The sequence below is a fragment of the Equus przewalskii genome, chromosome X (genome assembly GCF_037783145.1).
Source record: "Equus przewalskii isolate Varuska chromosome X, EquPr2, whole genome shotgun sequence".
In the NCBI taxonomy this organism is placed as follows: Eukaryota; Metazoa; Chordata; class Mammalia; order Perissodactyla; family Equidae; genus Equus; species Equus przewalskii.
In genome coordinates, this window is record NC_091863.1 from 28,264,987 (window position 1) to 28,291,424 (window position 26,438).

The 26,438-nt window shown below is 42.0% G+C and overlaps 1 pseudogene; it reads right to left on the bottom strand.

Moving 5' to 3' along the window:
• Positions 1-1,929: 1,929 nt before the first annotated feature.
• Positions 1,930-3,444, bottom strand: LOC103541220 (zinc finger protein 772 pseudogene; annotated as a pseudogene).
• Between the last annotated feature and the right edge of the window lie 22,994 nt (positions 3,445-26,438).

The following is a 26,438-nucleotide window of genomic DNA, read 5'->3' on the forward strand; positions in this document are numbered from 1 at the left end:
TCAATTATGTTTCCCATTTAGCCGCTGTAGGTCTTATCTGCCTTCCAGATTTTATACTTTACAGGGGTCGTAACTTCTGGTAGGTCTCAGGAGACAGCTACACCTCAATAATGTTGAGGAATGAGAGACATCCCCTGGGAAAGAGGGACTTGACTCATGCTGTTCCCAGAAGCACTGTAGGTTGTCATACCAACTGCCCCTTCATCAGGGTGAGCTTTAGGCTCATAGGAGATCCTGACATCTAAGTCATAGGATCAGCCCCACAAGGCCAAACAGTTTTTTTCCTAAGAAGGCTTCTAAGCATTGCCAACTATGCCAAATTAGGCTGACAGCTGTTCTGCCATTCTGCTATTTTCTGAGGCACATAAAGTTTAGGGTCCCCACAAAAGGTGTTCCTCTCTTCACACTAGCAAAACCCATTTCTTTTCTTGATAATTTTAATAACATATTTTATTTAACTCAATATGCCCAAATATTATCATTTTAACATCCAGCCAATATAAAAATTGTTAGGAGACGTTTTACATTCTTTCTCTTTTTCTTATACTATGTTTTGGATATCCAGTGTGCATTTTATATTTATAGCATATTTCAGCTCACAGCAGTGACATTTCAAGTGCTCTATAGTCAAATGTGACTGGTGCCTACTGTATTACAGCACAATTCTAGAAGTTTAGCTCAGTCCACAGTCCTACCTTTATTCCTAACTGTGGAAAGCAATCAATGCCCTTGTAGGTGTGAAGGGAAGAAATGAGCTCAGTTGAGTCATGACCTATTTTCTGAAAGCCCATTTCTTTTCTCAATCAACCCCACACAGTGAACAGAACACAGTAAATGCTTTAACAATAAGGCTTTCTCATTGCACAAATCAGATCAGTGTGGGGCAGGCAGTTCCAAGGTCAGGTGACTCAGAGACTGGAGAAATCCATCTCAGCTATCTCAAGTAGAGTCAATGCTGTCCATGGAAAACAAAAACCTCTGGCAAATTGCAGCAGATTCCAGCTCATATCTTTTCAGCAGGAGCTGGGTCATGTCCACACTGAAACCATCAGCAGAGAGGGAATGAGGATCCCCAGTGGGCGCAGCTCACTCATCATTCCCTCCAGGAAGTAGGAGAGAGAGTAGAGGTCAGCCACACCTGAGTACACTGGGGTGAATGACATACAGTGTGGGGCCCAGACTGCTGGTAGAAGTGGAATGGTGTCTGCAACAGACACTGGTAATGACATAACTCAGGCCAGGGGAAGGCTCTGGGAAGGTTGAAAAGTGTAAAGTAGCCCTGGAAAACTTCCCACATACCTGGCACTTGTAGTTATGTCTCCAGAGTGGATACCTGGATGTATGAAGTTCAACTTCTGGTTGTTGGCTCCATCTCAAATGCTATTTACAGAGTTTTTCTCTTTTGTGAGTCACGCAACATAGAGCAAGAAGAAAACACGTTCCCTGCTTTCTTAAAGCCTCTCCAGTGTGAAGATTCTGGTGCTAAACAAACTTCAAAATGCAGCTAAAGGGGGCTGCACAACACAGTGCTTGCTATAACTAGGGAGACATAGAGGGGAAATTATTACTAATTAGAAATAATTTTCAGGGGACAGCCCCATGGCTAAGTTCACACGCTCCTCTTCGGCAGCCCAGGGTTTTGCCAATTTGGATCTTGGGTGCAGACATGGCATAGCTCGTCAAGCCATGCTGAGGCAGCGTCCCACATAATACAACCAGAACGACCTTCTTCTTTGAGAAGAAGAGGAAAGAAAAAAAAGATTGGCAACAGATGATCAAGGCCAATCTTTAAAAAAAAAATAAACGTAGCTAAAGGATCACCAGAACTGCTCCACTCATGAGGCCTTTCTTTGCTGTGAACTTTCATATGCCACATAAGGTGAGAGCATCTTCTGTAGGCTCTCCCACATTTGCTGAACACATAAGGCCTTACTCCGGTGTTACACCTCCCGTGTAGAATGAGGCTGAAGTTGCCACCAAAGAATTTTCCACTTTCACTTCACCCACAAGCCTAAGAGCTCTGGTGTGAATTTTCTTGTGTCGAATAAGGTTGAAATTAGTGATGAAGGTTTTATCACATTCAGCGCATGCATAGGCAGAAGGCTCTGTTTTACTGTGAATCTTCTGATGTCTTGAAAGGCAGGAACGGTGGCGAAAGAATTTCCCACATTCATCACATTCATAGGGCTTTTCTCCAGTGTGGATTTTCTCATGCTTACCAAGCGCCCTTTTACGGAGAAAGGCTTTCCCACATACGCCACACATAAAAGGCTTTATTCCACTGTGAATTCTCTGGTGTTCAGTAAGTGTGTCTCTTCGGCTGAAGACTTTCCCACATTCACTGCAGTTGTATGGTTTTGCTCCAGTGTGAATTCTCTGGTGCTGAACGAACTGGTATCTTTTGATAAAGGATTTCCCACATTCAGTACACTCATAAGGCCTGAATCCTGTGTGATGACTCTGGTGCACTTTGAGGCTGAATTTGTGGCAAAATGCTTTCCCACAATCGCTGCACTTGTAAGGTTTTGCTTTGAGGTGACTTTTCTTGTGTAATAGAAAGTAGGCTCTCTGGCTAAATGATTTGCCACATTCACCGCACTCATCATACGTTTCTCCCATGTGGATGTTCTGGTGCTGAACAAATTCATCTTTGTGGCTGAAAGCTTCCCCACTTTCACTGCACTTGTAATCCATTTGCCCAGTGTGAAAGGCCTCCTCATTCTCAGCGCTCCTGTGTGGAGTCTTCCCATCCTCAGTGGCATCAAGCTGAGCAAGTCCAGAGCTGGCCAAAAAGTCCTCCTCACCCTCTCCGAAAGGGAAGTCCTCTGACATTTCGTTTTCCCAGCTCTCCACAGAGATGGTCCGGACATTTTCTATTCTAGGCAATACTTCTCCACTCTGCTCCTTCTGTATTTGGTCAAGGTTTGCACTGAACCAGAAGGATCTCCCACATGACATACAGGGATACGGTGGTTGCCCAGGGGATGTTTCCTCATGCCCAGCCACACACAAAATGTGTTTCAAGATGGGGTCACACATGTCACATGGGTGGCTGTTTTGGATGGAAGGACCCACCTCAAGAGAGCTCTCCTGTGACACTCTTACAGTAACACCCTGCTCAGAAGATGCATCTTCAGCCTCCACTGTATGCCAAGAGCTAGTGTTAAGGTTCCCCCAGGTCATCTCTGTCTTGCCTGGAGCTGTGTCTACACAGTCAGGAACCCTGAAAACTCTCTCTGGCTCGGGCTGAGTAATCTCAGGGAATTTGGAATTTCCAAGTCTCACTGAGATCGCCAGTCCAACTGTCTCTAGCATCACTCTATAGTATAGGCGTTTCTGAGCCTCATCAAGTAACTCCCACTCCTCCCGGGAGAAGAATATTAACACATCATCTAAAGACACAAACCCCTCAGGGGGCTCCGTCTGTACGGCTACGTCTACCATCATCAAGGTACTGAGGCCCCTGTAGGGGGCGCCCAAGTGGGTGCCAGCAAACACGAGGCAAAAGTTCGTCTGTGCAACAGCAAGGTTGTCTGCACCACAGTCCGGGTAAACCAAATCTCACCGATAGGAAGCTAGAGCTGGGGCATCACAGCTCCTGCAAAGCATGAAAGTAGGTCCCAACCTCGAAACTGTCCTCTCCTGGGTGTGGAAGAGCCTGCAGGGAAGCAAACTCCGCTCGGTGTGGAAGAGCGAGCGGAGAAGCAACCTCCGCCCAGCGCTCCCAGCCACGTTTCCGGGATAGACCGGAAACAAAGAAGAAGAAAAGAGCCGGTTCCAATGTGCCGAGACCGGAAGTCCCGCCCCTACGCTGCCGTAAAGATTTTTTTTTTTAACCCACGAGCGGCTGGGTTTCTTAGACCGGAGAGAGGAAAGGCGGCTTCGGCTGGCAGAGATGACTTGAGGTAATTCTAAAGTTCCTAATTCTGAGCGTCATTCAAGTCCATCCAAATGTCTACATTCCAAATTTCATAGTGCTATTTTCAGTCCCACCTGTACTTCATAGCAAGTATTGATAATATGAATCAGTTTTTTGTTTTTTATGCATCTCGTTGTTGCTCCACTGGGTATCTATTAATTTTTTTTTCTGTGTTGATCTTGTATTCAGGCACTGTTGAATTCTATTTCTAATTGTTTGTTAGTTGATTATCTTGGATTGGTTATATAGATGATCATATCTTCTGCAAATAATAGTTTATTTCTAACTTTTACATCTATTCTCCACTTATTTTTTTGTTTCGTCTTATTGCAGAGTGTGAAACCTTTAGGACAGTGTTGATTAATAGTGGTAACAAGAGGTGACTCTTTTATTTCTGAACTTAAAGCAAATTATTCTAGACTTTGCATCTTAGACTGTACTTTGCTATAGATCCATTTATCTGATAGATCCATTTATGAAAGTTGTTTGTCAAGATTTTTTTTATCATGAATGATTGCTAGGTATCATTTAATGGTATATTGACATATATTCAGTTGATTATATATTTTTTCTCATTTAGATAGATTATTTTAGTGAATTAACTTTATTGGTAAATTTTCTTAAATTGTGCAATCCTTGCAATCTTGAGATTTAACCCTTGGTCATGATGTCATTATTATAGTGAAGTGCTGATTGCGATTTGCTGATGCTCCATTTATAATTTTTGCTTCTGTGTTTATGATTAATATACTTTTTACTTTCTTGTACTTTTCTGTCTCGGGTGCCACATTGTTAAACTCAGAAAGTGAGGAATTATCTATTTTCTGTTCTATATATTGGAACCATTTTTATACAATTGAAATTAGCTTTTAAAAAAAGAAGTTTAATAGGTCTGATATCTTTGTGGTTGACGAAATTTAGCTATCCTTTCTTTGATTTTATGATTGTCTTCTCAATAGGCCACTTTGGTGGTTTATATTTCCCTAGAATTTTTTTCTGATTATCCAGATTTTCATATTTATTCCTAGCATGTCAATCATTGTATTATATTGTTTTTACCTTTAGTTAATCTTTTTTCCAGCTTTATTGAGGTATAACTGGCAAATAAAATTGTACATGTTTAAAGTGTACAATGTGAAGATTTGACATATGTATAGTATTGTCAAATGATTACCACAATCAAATTACTTAACACATCCACCACCTTATATAGTTATCTTTTTTGCGTGCATGGTGAGAATGCTTAAGATCTACACCCTTAGCAAATTTCAACTATACAATACAGTATTATCAAGTATAGTCACTATGTTGTACATTACATCCCAAGGGCTTATTCGTCTCATAACTGAAAGTTTGACCCTTTGACCAACATCCTCCTATTTCCCTCACTGTCTAGACCATCTAGCCCCTGGCAGCTGCCATTCTACTGTCTGTTTCTATGAGTTTGACATTTTTTTTTTTTTTTAGATTTCACATATGAGGGAATATGTACAGTATTTGCCTTTCTGTCTCTGGCTTATTTCATTTAGCATAAGATCCTTCAGGTTCATCCATATTGTCACAAATGGGAGGATTTCCTTCTTTTTTATGGCTGAATAATATTTCATTGTGTATATACATACACCACATTTTCTTTATCTGTTCATCCATTGGTGGACATTTAGGTTGTTTCTCTATCTTGGCTGTTGTGAATAATGTTGCAGTGAACATTGGAGTGCAGAAATGTCTTTGAGATACTGATTTTCTTTCATTTGGATGGGATTGCTGAATCTTATGGTATTTAATCATAAGTAATAGATTACTTAACAGTTACTCATTTTTCATAACCGATGTTGTTTATTTACGCCTTCCTTCTCTTTAAAGATAAAATCACACTAGACAAAGTTTTATTATTCTTGTAAAAAATTTATGTATCTGTTAATTGAATCTATGGTTGTATTTTTCCTTTTGTCATTTTGTTGAATAATTATTTTTCTTCTATTTAGAGTGTTTTATTTTCTTGTTCTTTTTCTACCTTCTTTCAGTGAAATCTTAATTCATTTATTTTCAGGCCTTCTAATCTTCTAGTAAATGCAGTTAAAGCTACATAGCTCCCTTTTGTTATTGCGTTAGCTGAAACACTCAGGTTTGAAATGTAGTGTGGTTCATTATGGATTTTTATTTACAAAAATTTTGTAATTTCCATTTTGAGTTCCACTTTTACCTACAAATTATTCAAAATGGTGCATTTATTTTTTGAAATATTTAGGTTAGTGTGCTGTATACATTACCTTTTTGTCACTGATTTTTCTAATATTATTTGACTGTATTTTGTTTCTGACTCATATGATAGTTTTGGAGAAACTTAAAACTTTGTTTTTGCTTTTATTCACATTTGTGTAAATTTCTGCAAGCGCTCGAAAATAAATTTTAGTTCCCTCATCTGGGTACACATATAATAGCTGTATTAGCTTAAGGCTGGTGTTGGGTCACTTGTGTCCTTCACCCAGTTCTTTGAATTGATGGTTTCTGAGATAGATGTGTTACTTTTTCCCACTTTCAGTTCCTCTTTATAGTTCTACTAAGTTTTGCCTAATTAAACTTAGAATGGAAAGTTTCACTTAGGGCTGATTATCCGACATGGAGTTTGTTTTAAATCTTCACCATTTACCAACAATAAGATATCTAAATCACCCCTTAGGTTGCTGGTCTCTACTAGTCTCTGTTTCTGTCTATTGTTCATTTCAGGTTGCCTCCTTTTTTCCTAATTCCAATCTCTCACAGACTTTTCCCACTCTTCATACTTCTTCTATCACTAGTCTTCTCCAAATCAGGGATTTTTTTTCACCATGGGGAAGTGGAAAAGTAGGAGGGAAGCTATTACATTTTTTCGACTGGTCATAACTTTTCCTAAATATATTGACTGAATAAAAGTTATTCCTATTCCTCTGAACCTAGATGTTTTAAATTATAAGGAGAAAATTTGATTAGTTTAATGTCTCCCTCTTTCCATTTCTGCTGACTCATGCACCATGGCCATCTGACTGAATAAGTTATAGTCAAAGGGTTGAAAGAAATATCTCGAATGAGGGGAAACTTGTTTATTTCTTCTTAAATAGAATTCTGTCACTTTTCTGGTGCTGACTGCACTGTTTCTCTCTCACGACCTGCCGTCTCTCAGACACTTCACTCCTTTCTCCTGCCACAACCCACAAAATCAGGCACTTTGAAGAATAAAAAACTTTATGACCTTTATAAAAATGAAGGAGATTCACCACACTGATCACTGAGCAGAAGAAATTGTAAAATGGAACTTTTAATATTTTAAAGCCATTTGGAATACAGTTCGCATGGATGATTCTGTACGATGCACAAATCGGTGGAGAGATGATGACCCTGGAGAATTTGCACTGACAGTCATGGGAGGATGACATGCAGAGTAACTTTTAATTGCATATTTAATTGAGCTTGTAGGAAAATGAATCTCATATTTTAGACTGAGTACAATTGCATAAAGATTTGAAAATATTATTATCTAAAAAAGTTACTCAGACTATTTTATGGTATTATTAGGAACATATAAGGTCTATACTCTGCATTCTTTTGACAGTGCTAAGAAAACCACCATCCTGCTTTATAGCAGAGGGGTGGAAAGTAGTTAGGAGATAAAGCATACTTTCTACCAGTATTTTTAGTCATTGATAAATAATGTTATCAAGGACTCTGAAAAGTTCTCTGACATCATTTTGAAACTATCAGATTTATAGTTAATACAGCTAAGATATGCAATTTAAGGTGGCTTATTGCTTTTCCAGCCAATTGGATATTAATGTAATTTACTACCAAATAAAATCAGTAATTTTTCCACATATGTTTTCACTTTGGATAGAGTTAAAGCAATTGTTGTTTTAAAGAAAGGCTATGTCTTTTTTTTTCCCCCAAGGACATTTGTCCTAAGAGCCTTTTAAAGACATCTTTTAGGGACTAAAAAGATAACATATTTAGAAAAAGGCATTGACTTTACAAAAATAGAACCCTCCAAGGTCCTGGGTATAAGGGGAAATAGAAAGATAATTTTAGAAGTTATGAGGCAAGAAATGATCACTGTTTAACATAAGAGAGAGCAAAGGTATTTTCTCAGACCCAGGACGTAGACCAGGCAGTCACTTGCCGTAATTGGCAGTGATTTTGGGTGAAGAGCTCTAAGGGCACATCGGAACTGTGGCCAACTACAACTGCAGCTTAGCTATTTCTGAGTACACTTCCATTGAGAATTAGCGGAGTCGCAGTGATGACTCTCAGAATATAAGCCAGGAAACATCTGGCAATGCTTAATGCCACAGCCCGTCTGCCTCCATCTTAGGCTGCCTTAAAAGAAATAGTGTTCAGTTCACAGGACGGGAGAGTGCCACTATACTGGTCAGAAACTTCTTTTCTGAATTCATCCTAGGGTATAGCCCAAGGGAATTAACACAGAACAATGATGTAAGGAATAGAAACAGGATTCTTTGATTTTTCAGCAAAGATTCTAGGGGACATTGGTTATATTCTTTCAAAAAATCTTAGAGCTCTTAGGAAGAAAACAAATTGATTTAGTTTGTTTTGTTTTACCAGAAAGTAATAAAGCTATTAGCTTACTCGATGTTTGGTCCAGTCACACAGTAAATCTTCATACCTATATTACAGACTCTGAGTTAGCATGGTAGATGATTAAGGCTGGATTTGCCTGTGGACTTTTGGCTGAAATTTATGGGCAATCATTAAAGTCCCCACACACTGCAAATACAACCTTGCATAAAGCAGGATGCATACAGCCTGCCCTCTACATACCAGAAAGAACAGTGCTCCCGTTGATGGAGGGAGGAGTAAAGACATAAGTCCCTCTCCCCAACACAGAGTCAGAGCAGGGGAAGCACAAATAGCTGTGCAGGTCACAGTGGCACCATAGTGAAGAGCTCACCAGCCAGTCTCCTGGGAGCTTCATTCATTTAGCATCAACAAGGAGGACACTGAAGTCAAACTACTGGTCTAGAAGCTATGAGGAGAAAGTAAAAGAAAAAATAGTTACTGCCCTTAAACTGTCCTACTAATGAGATGTAAAATGTGAGGCTGTTTGCATGTATGTCCATGTCAGTGCATGAATTCTGAAGGTGGCCTTTATATTCTGAAAATAATACGTAATAGGTTAATTTTGTTTTTTAACACTAATGTTTAATTTATTACAGTCAGAAATGAAAACATTTGATTCTTCCATAGGCTTTAGGTTCCACTTTAAAATCTTATTATTTTACTATTTGGAATCTAGATAATTTAACAATCACTTTTAAAAGGACTTTGGAAAATGCTTGGTCTTATTTAAAAACACCTTGGAACAATTTTAAAACTGCATATATAAATGTAATATCCAGTTGCTGTTTCCATACACCAATTACCTGAAGTAAATCAAAGCTTTCCCAAATAATAAATATTCTTACAACTTCAACATGTATATACCCACATTTATCTATGTATGTATGCACGCGTTGCACACGCACATATTATGAAGCTAAGGACTGAGTGCCATGGTGAAGTAGGAGATGAAACAAATGAGCTGGGTATAAGTGCTCCCCGAATACTGCATGTGTGTGTGTCGATTGCGAGAGGGGACCAACTACTTGGGGAGAGGTCACTGAGGCCCAGACCCAGACACCAGTGGGGGCGAGTCTGGGCCATAGTGAGTGATGCCTGTCTCTGTGCTTACAGTTAGTTGATGTGGAGTAGAGTGCACGACTCCTGTGTGCCTGTGCCTCTCCCCCACCTCATGTTTCTGTGTGTATGAGTGGCAGTGGCGTCCCTGCCCAGCCCCTACCCCAGGGGCCTGGTGTGTTCCTATAAAGGAGGTGCTAGTCTTAGTCCCTCCGTTGTCTGTCGTCACCAGTTCCCCCATCTTCCCTCCTCGTCTATCTTCTATCCCCCGTCCCCTCTTCGTCCTCCCCCTTCGCCCCCCCCCACGCCTCCCTCATCTCCCCCCACCCCGTTGGCCCCCGACCCTGTCTCGGCCTCTGCCCCGTCCCCTTGTCCCCTGACTCCCCTCGTCACCCCCATTTCCACCTCCCTCATCGCCCGGTCCCCCCCTGACGTCTCCCCCCATGTCTCCATGTGTCCCCTGCGGTCTGCCTGCCCTCCCCCATCTTCCCTCTCCTGTCTCCCCCCTCACCCGTCTCCCGTCTCCCCCGTCATCTCTTCCCCCCTCCTTCGTCTCCCACTCTCACACCCCACCCCATCCTTAGTCCTAGCCCCCCCGTCTTCCTTCCGTCTCCTCTGTCTCCCCCACAGACACCCCCCCCGCCCCGCCCCGTCTCCCCCACAGTCCGCACCCTGCCCCGTCTCCCATCTACCCCTGTTGTCTCCTTCACGTTGTCCCCGCCACCTTCTCCCCGACCCCCGTCCTCCCCATCCTCTTGGCCACCCCGCGTCTTTCCCCTCCTCCCATCCCGCATCTCTTCCCCATCGTCTCCCCTTTCTCCCCTCCCGCCCTGTCTCCCCACCATCCTCCTCCCCCTCCTTCTTCTTCCTCCTCCTTCCTGCCCCATCGTCTAGTGCCCCCCATTTCCTGCGTCTGGTTCTCTCACCCCAGCCCAAGTCACCCGCATCTCCCTGGCTCCTCCATTTACCCGTCCGCACCCCCCCTGTCTCCAGCCGCCATTTCCCATGTCTCCAGGCTATTCACGGCAGCGTGGCGTCACCCCTCCCGTCCTGCCCCCTCCCCCATATCCCTCGTCCCCCTCCCGTCCCCCTCCCCCACCGTCTCCCCCCGTGTGCTGCCCCCGGTCCCCTATGTTCCCCATCCTCCATCTCCTTCCTCCCATCTGCCCCCTTCCCCCATCTTCCTCTCTCCCCTTCCCTATCTTCCCCTCCCCCATCCTTCTGCATCTCCCGGGTTCTCCCCAGTCCGCCTTCTCCCCAGTCCGCCGTCTGTCTCCCCTGTCAGTCCCTCTCTCCCCGGTTCTCTCCAGTCTCCCGTCTCCCCTGTCAGCCCATCTCCCCACTGTCCCCCTCTTCTCCCATCCCCCATCTCTCCCCCTCCCATCCCACATCTCTCCCCCTCATGGTCTCCCCTTCGCCCCTCCCCCCGTCTTCCCACCCCCCCCCGCCCCCTTCCGTGGCTCTCCTCTATCCCTCCTTCCCCATCCCCCGTTGTCTACATCACCCCCTGCTGTGTCCCTCTCTTCCCCTTCACCCCTACCAGTCGCCCCCATTGCCCTCTCCTCTGCCGGTATCCCCCCACTCCTCCCCCCTCCTCCGTATCCCCGATGTCTCCCCCGTCTAACACCCCCTCCATCTCCCCTGTCCCCCGTCTCTCCCTTTCCCAGTCACGTCATCCCCTTGTCACCCCTCCAGTCCTCCCCTCCCCCAATTTCCCATCTCCCTTCTCCCTCTCTTACCCCCATGTCCCAGTCTGCCCTCTCTTTGCCCATCTCTCCATCCCCATCTCCTTCCCCCATCTTCCCCCTTCCCATCTCCCCCTCCCTCATCCTCCTCCATCTCCCCCCTTCCCCCTGTACCCCGTCTGCCCGTCCCCGCATCTCCCCCTTGTGCCCCCCTTCTCCTCCCATCCCCCATCTCTCCTCCGTCGTCGGCGGTCGTCCTCATCTTCCCCTTACCCCCTCCCACCCTGTCTCGGCCACGCCGCTCCCCCTTCCCCATCTCCCCCCCTCCTCTGTATCCCCCTTCCTCTGTCCCCCATCTCCCCCTCCCTCTGTTCCCCATCTTCCCCTGTTGTCTCCCCCACCCAGGCATCTACCCCCATCCCTGTCCCCCATCCTGTCTCTTCCTGCACTTTGTCACCCCTCCTGTCCCCAGTCCTCCCATCTCCTCCCACCCCCACCTGTCTCCCTCCCTTCCTCCCGTCTCCCCCGTCTACCCCACTGTCCCCCATCTCCTTCTATCCCCATCCCCTGTCTCCGTCTCCTCCCTACCCTCCTCCCCATCTCCCCCTTCCCCCAATTTCTCCTCTCCCCATCCCCTTCCATCTCCCGTTACCCCCCAGTCCCCTGTCTCCGCTATCTCCCTTCTCCTCCCTGTTGCCCCTTTCTCTCTCATCCCCCATCTCTCATCCCCATCCTCATTTCCCCTCTTTCTCCCTCCTTCCCTGTCCCCCCACCACCCCTTCCCCGTCCCCCCTTCTCTCCCATCTCCTCAGTCTCCATCCCCTAGGTGTCTCCCTCTCTCCCGTCCCCAGTCTCCCTCCCTCATCACCCCCCTTCTCCCTCACCCGTCCTCCTCCCCTCCCTGTCTCCCTCCCCCTTTCCCCTCCTGTCCCCCATGTCCTCCGTCCCCTGTTCCCTATCTCCTCCTCTGCCCACCCCCCAGTCTCTCTCCCATCCCTGGTTTCCCCATCTTATCCCTGTCCCTATTCCCCCCTCCCCCATCTCCCCTCCTCTGTCTGCCCCCCAGTCCTCCCCCACTCCCTCTCCCCCTTCCCTATCTCCCTCCCTTCCCACTGTCTCCCCTCTACCACACGGTCTTCCTCCCCATACCCCTCCCCCCTCTCTCCTCATCTTCCCCCAGTCTTCCCCATCTCCCCCCACTGTCTCCCCCATTATCTACCTCCTGTCCCCCGTCTCCCCTTTCCCAGTCTCCCCCTTTCAGGTCTGCCCCCATCCCGGTGGCCGTGTAGCCCTCTCCTACCCCCCATCTCCCCATCCCCTGTATTCCCCCACATGCCCATGCCCTGCACAGTTGCTCACAGCCTGTCTCTAGGAAGCAAGTAGTGGCCATTCTCTTTTCTCCAGGACATCTTTCTCCATCCACACCCACCCTTGGTGGTTGCTGTACAATTTTTTAAAAATTATTTTATTGAGGTCACATTGGCTTATAAGGTGTAAATTTCAGGTTACATTATTATGTTTAAGTTTCTGTATAGACTGCATTGTGTTCATCAGCAATACTCTAGTTTTTAATCTGTCGCCATACATATGTGCCCCTTTACCTCTTTTGCCCTCCCCCCTTCCCCTCTGTTAATCACTAGTATGTTCTCCTTGTCTATGTGTTTACCTTTCACATGAGAAAAATCATATGGTATTTTGTCCGTGAGAAAAATCATACGGTATTTCTCTTTCTCTAACTTATTTTGCTTAGCCTAATACCCTCCAGCTCTAGCCATGTTGTTGAAAATGGCACAGTTTTGTCTTTTTTATGCCTCAGTACTATTCCCTTGTGTATATATATACCACATCTTCTTTATCCGTTTATCCATTTATGGGCACTTGGGTTGCTTCCACATCTTGGTTATTGTGAATAATGCTGCAGTGAGCATGGGAGTGCATAAATCTTTTTGAATTACTGATTTCATGTTCTTTGAATAATACCCAGAAGTGGAATAGCTAGATAATATGGTATTTCTATTTTTAATTTTTTGAGAATTCTCCACACTATTATCCACAGTGGCTGCACGAGGTTGCATTCCCACCAGCAGTGCATGAGTGTTCCCTTTTCTCCACATCCTCTCCAACACTTATTTCTTTTCTTGTTAATTATAGACATTTCGATGGGTGTGAGATGATATCTCACTGTAGTTTGGATTTGCATTTCCCTGATAATTAGTGATGTTGAACTTCTTTTCATGTGCCTGTTGGCCATCTGTATATCTTCTTTGGAAAAATGTTGGTTCATATCCTCTGCCCATTTTTTGATTGAGTTGTTCATTTTTTTGTTGTTGAGTTGTATGAGTTCTTTATGTATTTTGGAAATTAACCTCATGTCAGATATATGATTTGTAAATGTTTTCTCCCAGCTGGTGGGTTGGTTGTCTTTTCATTTTGTTCATGGTTTCCTTTGCTTCACAGAAGCTTCTTAGTCTGATGTAGTCTCATTTGTTTATTTTTTCTTTTGTTTCCCTTGCCTGAGTAAACAAGGTATTCAAAAAGGTACTGCTAAGACAGATGTCAGAGTGTGCTGCCTATATTTTCTTCTGGTAGTTTTATGGTTTCACATCTTATGTTCAATTCTTTGACCCAGTTTGAGTTAATTTTTGCATATGATGTAAGATAGTGGTCCAGTTTCATTCTTTTGCATATGGCTGTCCGGTTTTCCCAACACCTTTATTGAAGAGATTTTCCTTTCTCCATTGTATGTTCTTAGCTCTCCTGTTGAAAATTAGCTGTTCATAGATATGTGGTTTTATTTCTGGGGTCTCAATTCTGTTCCATTGATCTGTGTGTCTGTTTTTCTCCCAGTACCAAGCTTTTTTTTTTTGCTGAGGAAGAGTTATCATGAACTAACATCTGTTGCTAATCTTGCTGTTTTTTTGTTTGAGGAAGATTAGCCATGAGCTAACATCTGTGCCAGTCTTCTTCTATTTTCTATGTGTGTCGCTGCCACAGCATGGCTGACAAGTGGTGTAGGTCCACACCTGGGATCTGAACCCATAAACCCAGGCTGCCAAAGCACTGAGTTTAACCACTCCGCCATGGAGCCCCAGGATGCTGTTTAATTTTTCTTTTTTTGAGGAAGATTAGCCCTGAGCTAACATCTGCTGCCAATCCTCCTCTTTTTTGCTGAGGAAGACTGGCCCTGAGCTAACATCCATGCCCATCTTCCTCCACTTTATATGTGGGACACCTACCACAGCATGGATTGCCAAGCGGTGCCATGTCCACACCCGGGATCCAAACCAGTGAACCCATGCAGCTGAAGTGGAATGTGTGAACTTAACCCCTGTGCCACAGGCTGGACCCCCGACCATGCTGTTTTGATTACTATCGCTTTGTAGCATATTTTGAAGTCAGGGAGTTTGATACCTCCAACTTTGTTCTTTATTCTCAGGATTGCTTTGGCTATTTGGGGACTTCGTTGTTCCATCTAAATTTTAGGATTCTTTGTTCTATTTCCATGAGGAATGTCACTGGGATTCTGATTGGGATTGCATTGAATGTGTAGATTGCTTTAGGTAATATGGATATTTTAACTACGTTTATTCTTCCAATCCATAAGTGTGGAATATCTTTCCATTTTTTAAATATCTTTTTCGATTTCAAGAATACAATCCCGTTTACAATTGCAACAGAGAATAAATGACCTAGGAATAAATTTAACCAAGGAGGTGAAAGACCTATATGGTGAAAACTGTAAGACATTATCGTACAATTGTTTTTACTTGCAAATTCATCTCCCACCTGCCCCCTTCCAGCCTTCCACTTGGGATTGGTAACTTATCTGTCTGGCTTCTCAGAGGCACCTCTGTACATTTGTCCTCAGGTGGTCTTATGGATGTCTTTCAGAAAATGTTTATTTTATATGATTTTTCATAGATTTTGTTCTAATAAATCATTTTTCTATCACATGGCAATGTTCAAAAAACAAAACAAAATGAAAAAATCCAAGCAACAGTTTTAAGTTCAGGGTTTGTTAAAAAAGAATCTTCGTATCTCAGGACCTCCTGACTGCACTTCCTTGACAACAAAGGACTTGAGGATATTTCCTTAGTGTTAGGATCATGTTAGGGGATGAAGGCCTATGCCATCTGGTGTGGCTTCCTTAACTGTAACTCAGACTCATGATTTTGATATTTGCGGTAGAATGTTCTAACAATTACAGATTTTAACAATGGATCAAACTGCCTAACAAAGTCATGAACTACATGTTGCTGGGAAGGTTCAAGAAGGTGCTATATGAATACTACCTTTCAAGGTTGCTTTAGGGGGATTCCTTACTGATTTTGAGGCTGGACTGGATAAAAAGTAAGTGTTTTCCAAGATACGCAAGTGATTCTTCAATATTATGAAAAACCACAGATTTAATAAAAGCAGAAAGAACTTAAGATCTTTGTGAGGCAGTGACTTATACTGTAGTCTTTCACAGGAGCCTAAGATTTTCTTTTCATGTGAAGGTTTACCAGAAAAAAGTGCTTGAAAGTCATATCTTTGTTGGCTTTGTGGGTGTTTTCTGTTCTTAGGAATAGCTATGTCCTTTATAATAGATACGTGTCTAAGCATTGAAAATTCTTTCAGTTTTGTTTTTCTTCTTCTTCTTCCCAAAGCCCCCCAGTATGTAGTTGTATATTTTAGTTGTAGGTCCTTCTGGTTGTGCTATGTGGGACACTGCCTCAGCATGGCTTGATAAGCAGTACTTGGTCCGTGCCCAGCATCTGAACTGGCGAAACCCTGGGCTGCTGAAGTGGAGTGCAAAAACTTAACCACTTGGCCATGGGGCTGGCCCTTGAAAATTATTTCTAATTAGTAATACTCTCCCCTTTCTTTCTCTATAATTATAGTAAACACTGTGTTGTGCAGTATATAATTTTATCTACATTCTGAGAAACACCAGAAGGCAAATTCATGGCTCTGATTCAGAAAATATAGTCCTTCATCATTAACCAGATTCAACATAGTCTTGCAAATAAACATATGTTGAAATAAGTAATATGTATTTATCTTGATTTAGAAAAAGAAAGTTAAGTTTTATCTGTAGTTTTAGTTAGCAGTTACTTTTCTTTTCCATGGAGCTCTTTCATAAGAAATGCATTCTTGGGGCTGGCCCTGTGGCCTAGTGGTTAGGTTCACATGCTCCAATTCGGCAGCCTGGAGTTCACTGGTTCAGATCGTGGGCACGGACCTAGCGCCGCTCATCAGGCCATGCTGAGGCAGGCGTCCCACATAGAAGAACTAGAATGACTTACAACTAGGATATATAGCTATGTACTGGGGCTTTGGGAAGAAAAAAGAAAAAGAAATCTCAGTTTTTTTCCACGGGGGGAAAATATTCTTTTTCTGGCTCAGTTTTCATGTATCTCACTTTTTTTTTTTTTTAAAGATTGGCACCTGGGTTAACAACTGTTGCCAATCTTCTTTTTTTTTCTTTTTTTTTTTAAAGATTGGCACCTGAGCTAACAACTGTTGCCAATCTTTTTTTTTCTGCTTTATCTACTCCCCCCACCCCATACATAGTTGTATATCTTAGTTGCAGTTCCTTCCAGTTGTGGGATGTGGGATGCTGCCACCTCAACGTGGCCTGATGAGGGGTGCCATGTCTGCGCCCAGGATCCGAACCCTGGGCCGCCACAGTGAAGCACACGAACTTAACCACTCGGCCACGGAGCCGGCCCCTCACTTTTTAAAGGGAAGATAGAAGAAATCATCTTTGCTCCACACATTGGGGCTTATTCGTCAGTTTGGGGAACATTGTTGATTTCGTGGGGAGAAAGCTCAAAGATGACAGCTGAGGCAATTGTACTCAGGTCTGTGGGGAGCTAATAGCCTCAGGAGGTTGACAGGGGAATCAAGATCTGCAAGACTTTTAAAAAATTATTTTATTGGGGTCATATTGGCTTATAACATTGTGTAATTTCAGATATACATTACTATATATCAGTTTCTGTATAGACTGCATTGTGTTCACTATCGGTAGTCTAGTTTTTATCTGTCACCATACATATGTGCCTCTTTACCCCTTTCGCCCTCCCCCAACCTCCTTTCCTCTGATAAGCACTAATCTGTTTTTCTTATCCATGTGTTTGTTTACCTTCCACATACGAATGAAATCATACTGTATTTGTCTTTCTCTGTCTGGCTTATTTTGCTTAGCATAATACCCTCAAGGTCCATCCATGTTGTCGCAAATGGCACGATTTTGTCTTTTTTTATGGCCCAGTATATTCCATTGTGTGTATATATATGCCACATCATCTTCATCCATTCATCTGTTGATGGGCACTTGGGTTGCTTCCATGTCTTGGCTATTGTGAATAGCGCTGCGATGCACATAGGGGTGCATAAATCTCTTTGAACTGTTGATTTCATGTTCTTTGGATACATACCCAGTCGTGGAATAGCTGGATCATATGGTATTTCTATTTTTAATTGTTTGAGAAATTTCTATACTGTTTTCCATAGTGGCTGCACTAGTTTGCATTCCTGCTAGCACTGTTTGAGAGTTCCCTTTTCTCTACATCCTCCCCAACATTTGTTATTTCTTGTCTTGTTAATTATAGCCCTTCTGATGGATGTAAGTTGATGTAAGACTTTTAAAAACCGAAATCTTCCAAGGTCTCTTACTATGTATAGTTCATATATTTGAGACATATTTGATTTATAAAGCATTTAAACTGGACATTGTTATTGTGTCGAGTGAATAGGTATAGACTAGAGACCACTAAAAGAGGAAATTATTTAAATACTAAGCACTTCTGGGGGATTCAAAACCACTGCAAATCCAATACCCACCATGTTTTTGTGACAGAATATATACCCACTCTAAGGGATCTCCATGTCTTCCAGATTGCTATTTTTCACTGACTTACGTAGGCAGATTTTACAAACATCTTCTGTGTTGTAAAATTTATATTATTAAAAAAATAAAAATGAACAAAAATGATGCCCATGCAGCTCCTTAAGTACAGCATCAGCATTTTCTGGGTGATTACCTTATTATAGGCAGGGCTGGCAATTCAGGTGAGCCTTGCCAGCTATGAATGAGGAAGAGGAGGATGCATGGTTTGTTATCATCTATGCATGCGTCAATGGCTTGTCATATAACTGTCATTTAGTACCTCGTAGTGCACAATAACAAAGATAGCATTAGAGATAATTAAGGAAACTGTTTTTTCAGCTCTTTGATTGCTTCTGCCTTTATCTCCCAATACTTCACATTTACTCGAAATAACCGAGTGAATTTCAACATCTTCCTTTTCTGGTATGTTTCATAGAACGCTGCTCACTTAGTACTTCAGTAACACTCACTGCTTTTCCAGCATATTTCAAAGCTTTTTATTTCCTAATTTCTTTTTGAGGAAGACCAGCCCTGAGCTAACATCTGCCACCAGTCCCCTCCTCTTTTTTTTTTTTTTTTTTTTTGCTGAGGAAGACTGGCCCTGAGCTAACATCCGTGCCCATCTTCCTCTACTTTATATGTGGGATGCTTGCCACAGCATGGCTTGACAAGCGGTGCGTAGGTCTGCACCTGGGATCCGAACAGGCGAACCCCAGGCTGCCAAAGCAGAATGTGCAAACTTAACCACTGCACCACCAGGCCAGCCCCTCTTTCCTAAATTTTGAGCCAACAATTACTGAGAACCTATTACTCCTTTACTGCAGAGCATAGAAAGATTAACTCAATGTGATCCTTTTCCACAAAGAGCATAAATAAGGAGAGTTAGGTTGGTCTCTCAACGAAAAAGGCAAGTGGAAATTGAACAATAGAGAGAGTGCCTCCAACTGGTGAGGGTAGAGGAGGCTTCTGGGTCTTTTAATTAGGCCTTGAAAGTAGGCAAAGCCCTGACAGATGGATATGGCATAAAGTTGCTGTTACTTGCTCTCTTTACTTCCCCTTCTACTCTCTTGAATGCAAGGCATCAGTCTTTAGTCCCTACCTATTGTTTAAATCCACTTGTTATAGCTACCTTCTCAGTAACAAACCTGGTGGTCAACTCTCAGTCTTCACCTTAACTGAACTCTCAGTGGCATTTGATTGAGTTCATTTGTCCTTCTTGAATCACTTTTTTTTCTTGGCTTATGGCACACTACACTACTCTCCTGATTTTCCCCATGCCTCGGTGGCCACTTGTTTCTAGCTTCCTTTGTTACAACCTGCTTTTACAGATCTCTAAATTTTGGCATCCTCCAGAGCTGAGTACTCAGACCTCTATCCACGCCATTTCAATACATGAGTGGTTTTTAAACCTGGTTGCACATAAGAGGAGATTTAAAAATTCACCAGTACCCCGGTCCCCCTGTAGAGACTCGGATTCAGTTGGTCTGGGGATTGGGACATCAGTATTTTATTTTAAAGCTCAATCAGTGATTTTAATGTGTGGCAGAGTTGAGAATCACTGAATGGAGTGATCTCATCCGGTTCACTGACCCCAAATGGCACAAAAACTCTGGTGATTCAAATGGCGCTCTCCAGCCTGAAGCTCTCCCTTGAACTCCAGACTCATAACTAAAGGCTTAGCAGACATTTCTACTTTCCTGTCTAATGCCTATTTCAGAGTTAGCATGTCCAAAATTGACCTTTTGATTCCGCATTTGAATCTGCTCCTTCTCCAGTGTTTCTTATCTCAGAAGATGGCACAAGCCATAATTTACCCCATTGCTCAGGGCCCAAACCTAGGAGTCATCCAGGATTCCTCTTATTCTTTCCTTTCCCATACCCAGTTATCAGCACATCTCTTTGTTACTGTGTCCCAAATTAGTCTTTAATTTTCTCATTTCTTACCTCTTTACCCCAGTTTCCTCAGCCTAAGCCACAGCTGGTCCCACAGCCTCCTAACTGGTCTCTTATGTTCACTCTTTCCACTATCCCCACAGTCTCTATACACCTGCAAAGCGAACCTCATGAAAAATAAGTAAAATCATTATCACTCCTCTGCTCTCAATCCTCCAAATACTTTCCATCACACTGAGGATAAAACCCATATCTTTATCATAGTCCATAGCCTTGGGGGGTTGGCTTCTGGTTACTCTGACCTCGTTTCCTACCTTCTTTCTTAAAACCCCTCACTCCCGGTGCATCAGCCACACTGGTTTCCTTGCTATTCCTCTAATATCTCACACATGCACCTGTCAAGGGCGTTTGTATCTACCGTTATACAGATCCCAACATAATGTGGCTAGCTCTCTTGTTTCATTCCGACTACTGTTCAGATGTAGCTCCCCTCAGGGAATACCTCCCCAAGTGCTAGAATGGAGGGAATAACCCCTATCTCTTTATTTTGTTGTGTTTTTCATACCTGACATTTTATTATATGTTCACTTACCGAATTTCTGTCTTCTCACTAGAATACAGGCTCCATTAGTGTAGGGACGTCGTTTTCTTCATCATCACATCTCTAGCATCCAGAACAGCATCTTGCATGGAGTAGGTAGGTACTCACTAAATGAATTGATGAATGCACAAATGAATGTGAAGGGAGGGATTTCGGACCAAGGGAGTAGTATGAACAACGTCATGGAAACAAGAAAAATTAGCTAGTTTGGAAGAAGACCATATTTGGTTGAAGGTACTTGGAGAGGAGTGGCATGAGATGGTTCTAGAAAGAGAAGTAGAAGCCAGGATATGGAGAGCCCCAAATGAAACATGTGGACTTTAGGAAAAGGGAAGCCACTGAAGGTTTTTTAGGTGGGTTGTTTATTTGATTGAGTTGAGGCAAAAAATTCAAATGATTTGATAACTGAATAGAAGTGGGGGTTAAGGGAGAAGGAAGAGTTAAATATGATTTTTAAATGTTAGGCCTGGGTAATTGAAAGAATATTAATGGCATCAACAAAGAGAAAGAAGACAGAGAATAGTGGGATATTGTTGTTTTGCTATTACTTAATGTAATTGGTAAATTTGAAGGTTGGAAAAATAGTCCTTTTAATTCAAGATATGTTAAGTTGGTGCTTGAGAAATGTTCGGTGGAGCTGTCAAAGAATCAGTTGTACATGAGGATGTGGAACTTGAGAGAGAAGTCAGGGCTAAAGTTCAGGGTTTGAAAGTTCTGCCCTGAGGGATAAGATGATATTGTGGGAGTGGATATGCATATCAACTAGGAAATTGTGAGGTACGAAATGAGAACCTACTCTGGAATCTTGGGAAATGTTACTTTAAAAGGTGGTACGAGAACTAAAAACATGGGGAAACCAAGGATATGATGTATATTTACTTACGTGTAAGTTTATAAAAATGCATGAATAAAATATCACATTGAAATGTAGAGTCTATCCCTATTGTAATTTATAAAGATGTTTTTTCTTTGCATGATAAGAACAATGAAAATATCAGTCTCAGTATTTCTTTAAAAATACGTTTTTCTGAATGAGGATGAACATTCACTACTTTGATGATTTTAATGGTGATACTGACGAGTCTTCAATTCCAGGTACAACTGTGCAATATCTGCTCATAAAGAGTTATGGGTCTCATTTCTTGCAAAGGAGCATCACTATAGTATTCTTAATTGTATATAAATTAGGTAGGGAGTTCTAGAATTATTTCTCATAAATGAGTTGATTCATGTAAATTGCTTAGAGCATAGAACAGTTCCTGGCACATAGTAGGTGGTCAAAGGATGTTAACTATAATTCATCATCATTGTTGCTGTTATAAAGGGGCATACGAATCTAGGTTACTAAATTGTGTAAAATGTTGATTTATTCCATATTTATTGATATTGCCATGGATTTGTAGTAATTTGAAACATACTGCAAATAATTTTTACTGACTTTTTCATATTTGATCATAAAAATTTCACCTACTCATATTCAATGTCAAGGCACTAATCAATATTGATATATTTGATATCATGTAATTATCATATTTAATCTCATAAGAATTCCACTGTAGCTTAGCATTAATTAAACATATTATTGAATTGAGTAGCTTAGCCTTCTGAAGTGAATTAGTATTCATCAAAATAACACCAATCATAATGGATTCATTAGACATTAATGTGAATGTCATATATATATTTCTACAAACATTTTATTGCAATAATTATTCATGCTTTGCTGTGATAAAGGATATCAGTGGCAGAAAGTACATTGTTAATCGTTCCTATGTATTTTTGTTCTTTAAAATTTTATCCTATTAGAGAAAAAGAATTCAATTTTTCTTATATTTCAGACTTGTAATGTCTTTACATAGTACAGATGATATTTGTTCTTTTCCAGTTTTATTGAGATATAACTGACGTGTAACATTTTGTAAGTTGAAGGTGTGAGGCATAGCTTGTTTTATTGTGCTTCACAAATATTGTGTTTTTTACAAGTTGAAGGTTTGTGGCAACCCTGTGTCAAGCAAATCTGATGGGACCATTTTTCCAACAGCATCTGCATTTTTTAGCAATAAAATATTTCTTAATTAAGGTATGTACATTGCTTTTTTAAGACATAATGCTATTGCACACTTAATAGACTACAGTATAGTGTAAACAAAGCTTTTATATGCACTGGGAAACCAAAAAATTCATGTTACTCACTTTATTGCCATATTTGCTTAATTGAGGTGATCTGGAAGCAAACCTGCAGTATCTCCAAGGTATGCTTGTACACCAGGTTGATTTAATGTACTTGTATATTGCAAAATGACTACCACCATAGCCTTAGCTACATGGAATGAGTTGTCAGCAGTGACTCCATTTTGTGCTCTGGACTCCATCTTGTTAAAAATAGGAAACTGTGCTGGTCCTGCTGGCTTGCCAAAAGGGAGTTTTTTGCTGAAAAAGGGCTTTCTGGAGGACTGTGCAAAGCTATACTTTTTCTGGTCACAACAAGATGTCCTTGAGTAAGCCAGTGAACTGTAGCATGAATTTACCCTCCCACCGTAATTTTTTTTTTTTTGAGGAAGATTAGCCCTGAGCTAACTACTGCCAGTCCTCCTCTTTCTGCTGAGGAAGCCTGGCCCTGAGCTAACATCGTGCCCATCTTCCTCTACTTTATATGTGGGACGCCTACCACAGCATGGCTTGCCAAGCAGTGCCATGTCCGCACCCGGGATCCGAACTGGCAAACCCCGGGCTGCCGAGAAGCGGAACGTCCGAACTTAACTGCTGTGCCACGGGCCGGCCGCCATCGTAGTTCTTAACAAACAACTGAGGTAATTGTTCTAAGCTCCCCTTCTTCCTAATAAAACCTCCTCCAAATTTTACTCCTTAGGGGGACACTTTTTTGGCTGCTGCCAGAGCCTGTGTTCCCTGAATTGCAATTCTAAGACCCCAAATAAACACTCCTTTTGTTTTGCAGTTGCCTCTTTTTTCTGAGTTGACATATTTGGTGTCTGAAGTCGGACCCAAAGCAACTTTCCACCTATTTCCAGCGCCACAGTTGGTTTCAAGCCAGGTATCTGCATGAGCCTCTTGTGCTCTGTCATCTTCCTGATGGCCCCAGGCCCAGGTGCTGAGTCCTGCTGTTCCCAAATGGCCCACCTTGGTTGAGGTTCTAGTTTTTATTCTAGTTGTCTTTTGGAATCGGTTTAAGAGAATTTACATTCTCTTTTGATGAGTACGTACTTGTAACGGGAAGTACACAGTCTTAACCAACCTTTGTTTGAGACTCCCACTGGATTCATGTTTAAAAATTATGGGCTCTTTGCCAGCCCTGTGGCCTAGTGGTTAAGTTCGGTGTGCTCCAGTTGGGCAGCCCAGGTTTGGTTCCAGGGCGTGGACCTACACCAGTTGTTGGTGGCCATGCTGTGGCAGCTACCTACACACAAAATAGAGGGAGATTGGCACAGATATTAGCTCAGGGCAAATCTTCCTCAGCATAACAAATAAATAAAAATTATGGGTCCTTTGCATGTGGATTTTTAGAGAAATGGCACTGGTATACCAAGGATGATTTAAAACTTGCTTGGCCCCAATGGGGCTCATTTGAAATACCTAAATTAGTTTATTTGCATGCATGGTTGGAAAATAAGGGATCCAAAACTAAGCAAGTGGAAAGGGAAGCTTATTTTGATTGGTATGCTCAGGCCTCCGAAAGAATTCAAGAGTCTGAACTTGCTTCCTTATGAGATACTTTCTCTAAATTGACTACAGCTAATAGAAGTCTTTCTGAGCACTTGCCTTCTCAAGAAAAACATCTCAAGACCGCTTTGCTTTCACCTTCAGCCTCAGCTCCTCCCTATTCTGATGTCTCTGTGCTGCCTTTCTATCCATGGGAGTTAAATGGATAATTAAGTACTGTTTCATAAAAATCTGTGATCCTATTGGTCAAGTTTCCAAAACCTTTTGATATTTTTGACAAACTTCCCTGAAATCAAATTCTAAATAAACCTTTTGACCTGAGAGATATTAAACTAGTTAGGCTTATTTGATATGTTAAATTACATGGGAAGCTTTATCGAATAAGTAATACTAAGCCTTCTTTACACTGTGTCTATATAGATATATGTTATGTGTTCCAGAAGTTATGTGAAATCCCTGGAAATCGGATACATCCTAATATAATGTTATCAATCGTAACTCCAATAATTATCTTAAAATGTTGTATGCCACAAAAATAACTAAATTCTCTTGTCAATTGCATTATAATGAACTGGCATCAAATCTTTAATAATGGGCATTTTTAAGTCTTTTGTCATTTATGGAGAGTTATTGTTTTACTCTGATACTTTGGCAAAAAAATTGTGCCTGCAAAAGTACTTCATCTTCAAGGAGATTCATGGAAAAGACTTGGAAAAGTACTCTAGAATCCAAGTTTTTGATAATTTTAAGATCATGGCGCTGAACTGGGTGGGCACTTCCAAAATCCTAATGGGAAACTGACTACTTTGATATTTTATTTTCCAGATTTAAAGAACTCCTTTGTCTCCTCTCTTTTAAGCTATCTGTAACTTACAGCAATTTGGTAAAGTGTGTCTTTGCAACAAGGGTTGAAAGGGACCTTATCAGGTACCGTTAACCAACCCTTGCATCGCCACACTCCAAGAAATCACATCTAAAGAAAGCACCAAACCCTGACTGGACCTGCACATCAACCGGTGACCCAAAAGTCAAGATTTCCAGGAACTGAAGCAGATGACAGCTGAGCAGACAGCTTTCCCAAGGTTCTGGACCAGGCCTGTATATTTTTATGTCCTTTCCCACTGAACAATTTATTCCCTTTGTACCTTTCTCTTAATCATCCTATTAGGAGAACTCTTATCTATTTTTCTATATACTGAAAGCATGTGACCCCCATTTGTAACTTGTACCTTTGTACTCCTTCTTGTGGATCTCTTTACACGAAGTGAAGAATTCCCTTCCAAGAAGGGGTTTATGCTTGGCATCTTAACCTAGAAAGCATCCTGCAGATCCTTTGGGAAGCTGGACATGAAGGATTGTTGGATTTGGGCTGTTGTTTGTCTTGATAGGTATATTAATGCTTTTTGCTCTAATGCACACATTAGGAATTCTTAGATGGTGGTAAAACCCTATGAAATCAAAAAAACTTCTGGTTATTGCCTTATGTATTGAACCTCCTGCTTAGTTGACATATAAAATCATTTTTCTGAAGTTCTTCTTACAGTGGCTGTTGTTGTTAGGGGTAATTTTGGGTCTCAGGTTAGCCTTTTAGTTTTTCTCATAACTCATTGCTAATTGTCATGCCTTGTCACACCCTTTTATTCCTACCCTGCAGAAATTTTCCAGTTCTGCAAACCTCACTGATTGCTGGATTTGTGCTAGAGCAAATAAACTCATGATACACCTGAATTAGTGACTTGGCCACTATCCTTGCAAGGATGGATAAATTTGCCTGGTCAAAATGCTGGTTTCTCCTCTGGGGTTTTTGAATGCACCTACAAGCTTCCCTCTGGGAAGCAAGCCCCCAGCATTGCCACCTTTCACTGAGTACCTCCTGCTCATAAGGGAATACCCCTTACTCCAATTTTGCCACTGACCAAAAACCTTTCCCTTTGTTTCAAAAACATTAATGGAATTCCCAAAACTTTAGGTTGCCTTCCATTGAATGTCTGTAACTGTACACTCTTATATGATCCAGATGATATGACTTCATTCCTCGTTAGAGTCTATGTGACTACAATGTAATTACTCATGATGTATCATTATGGTGGCACAATGCGATAGACAATGGAATGGGACACT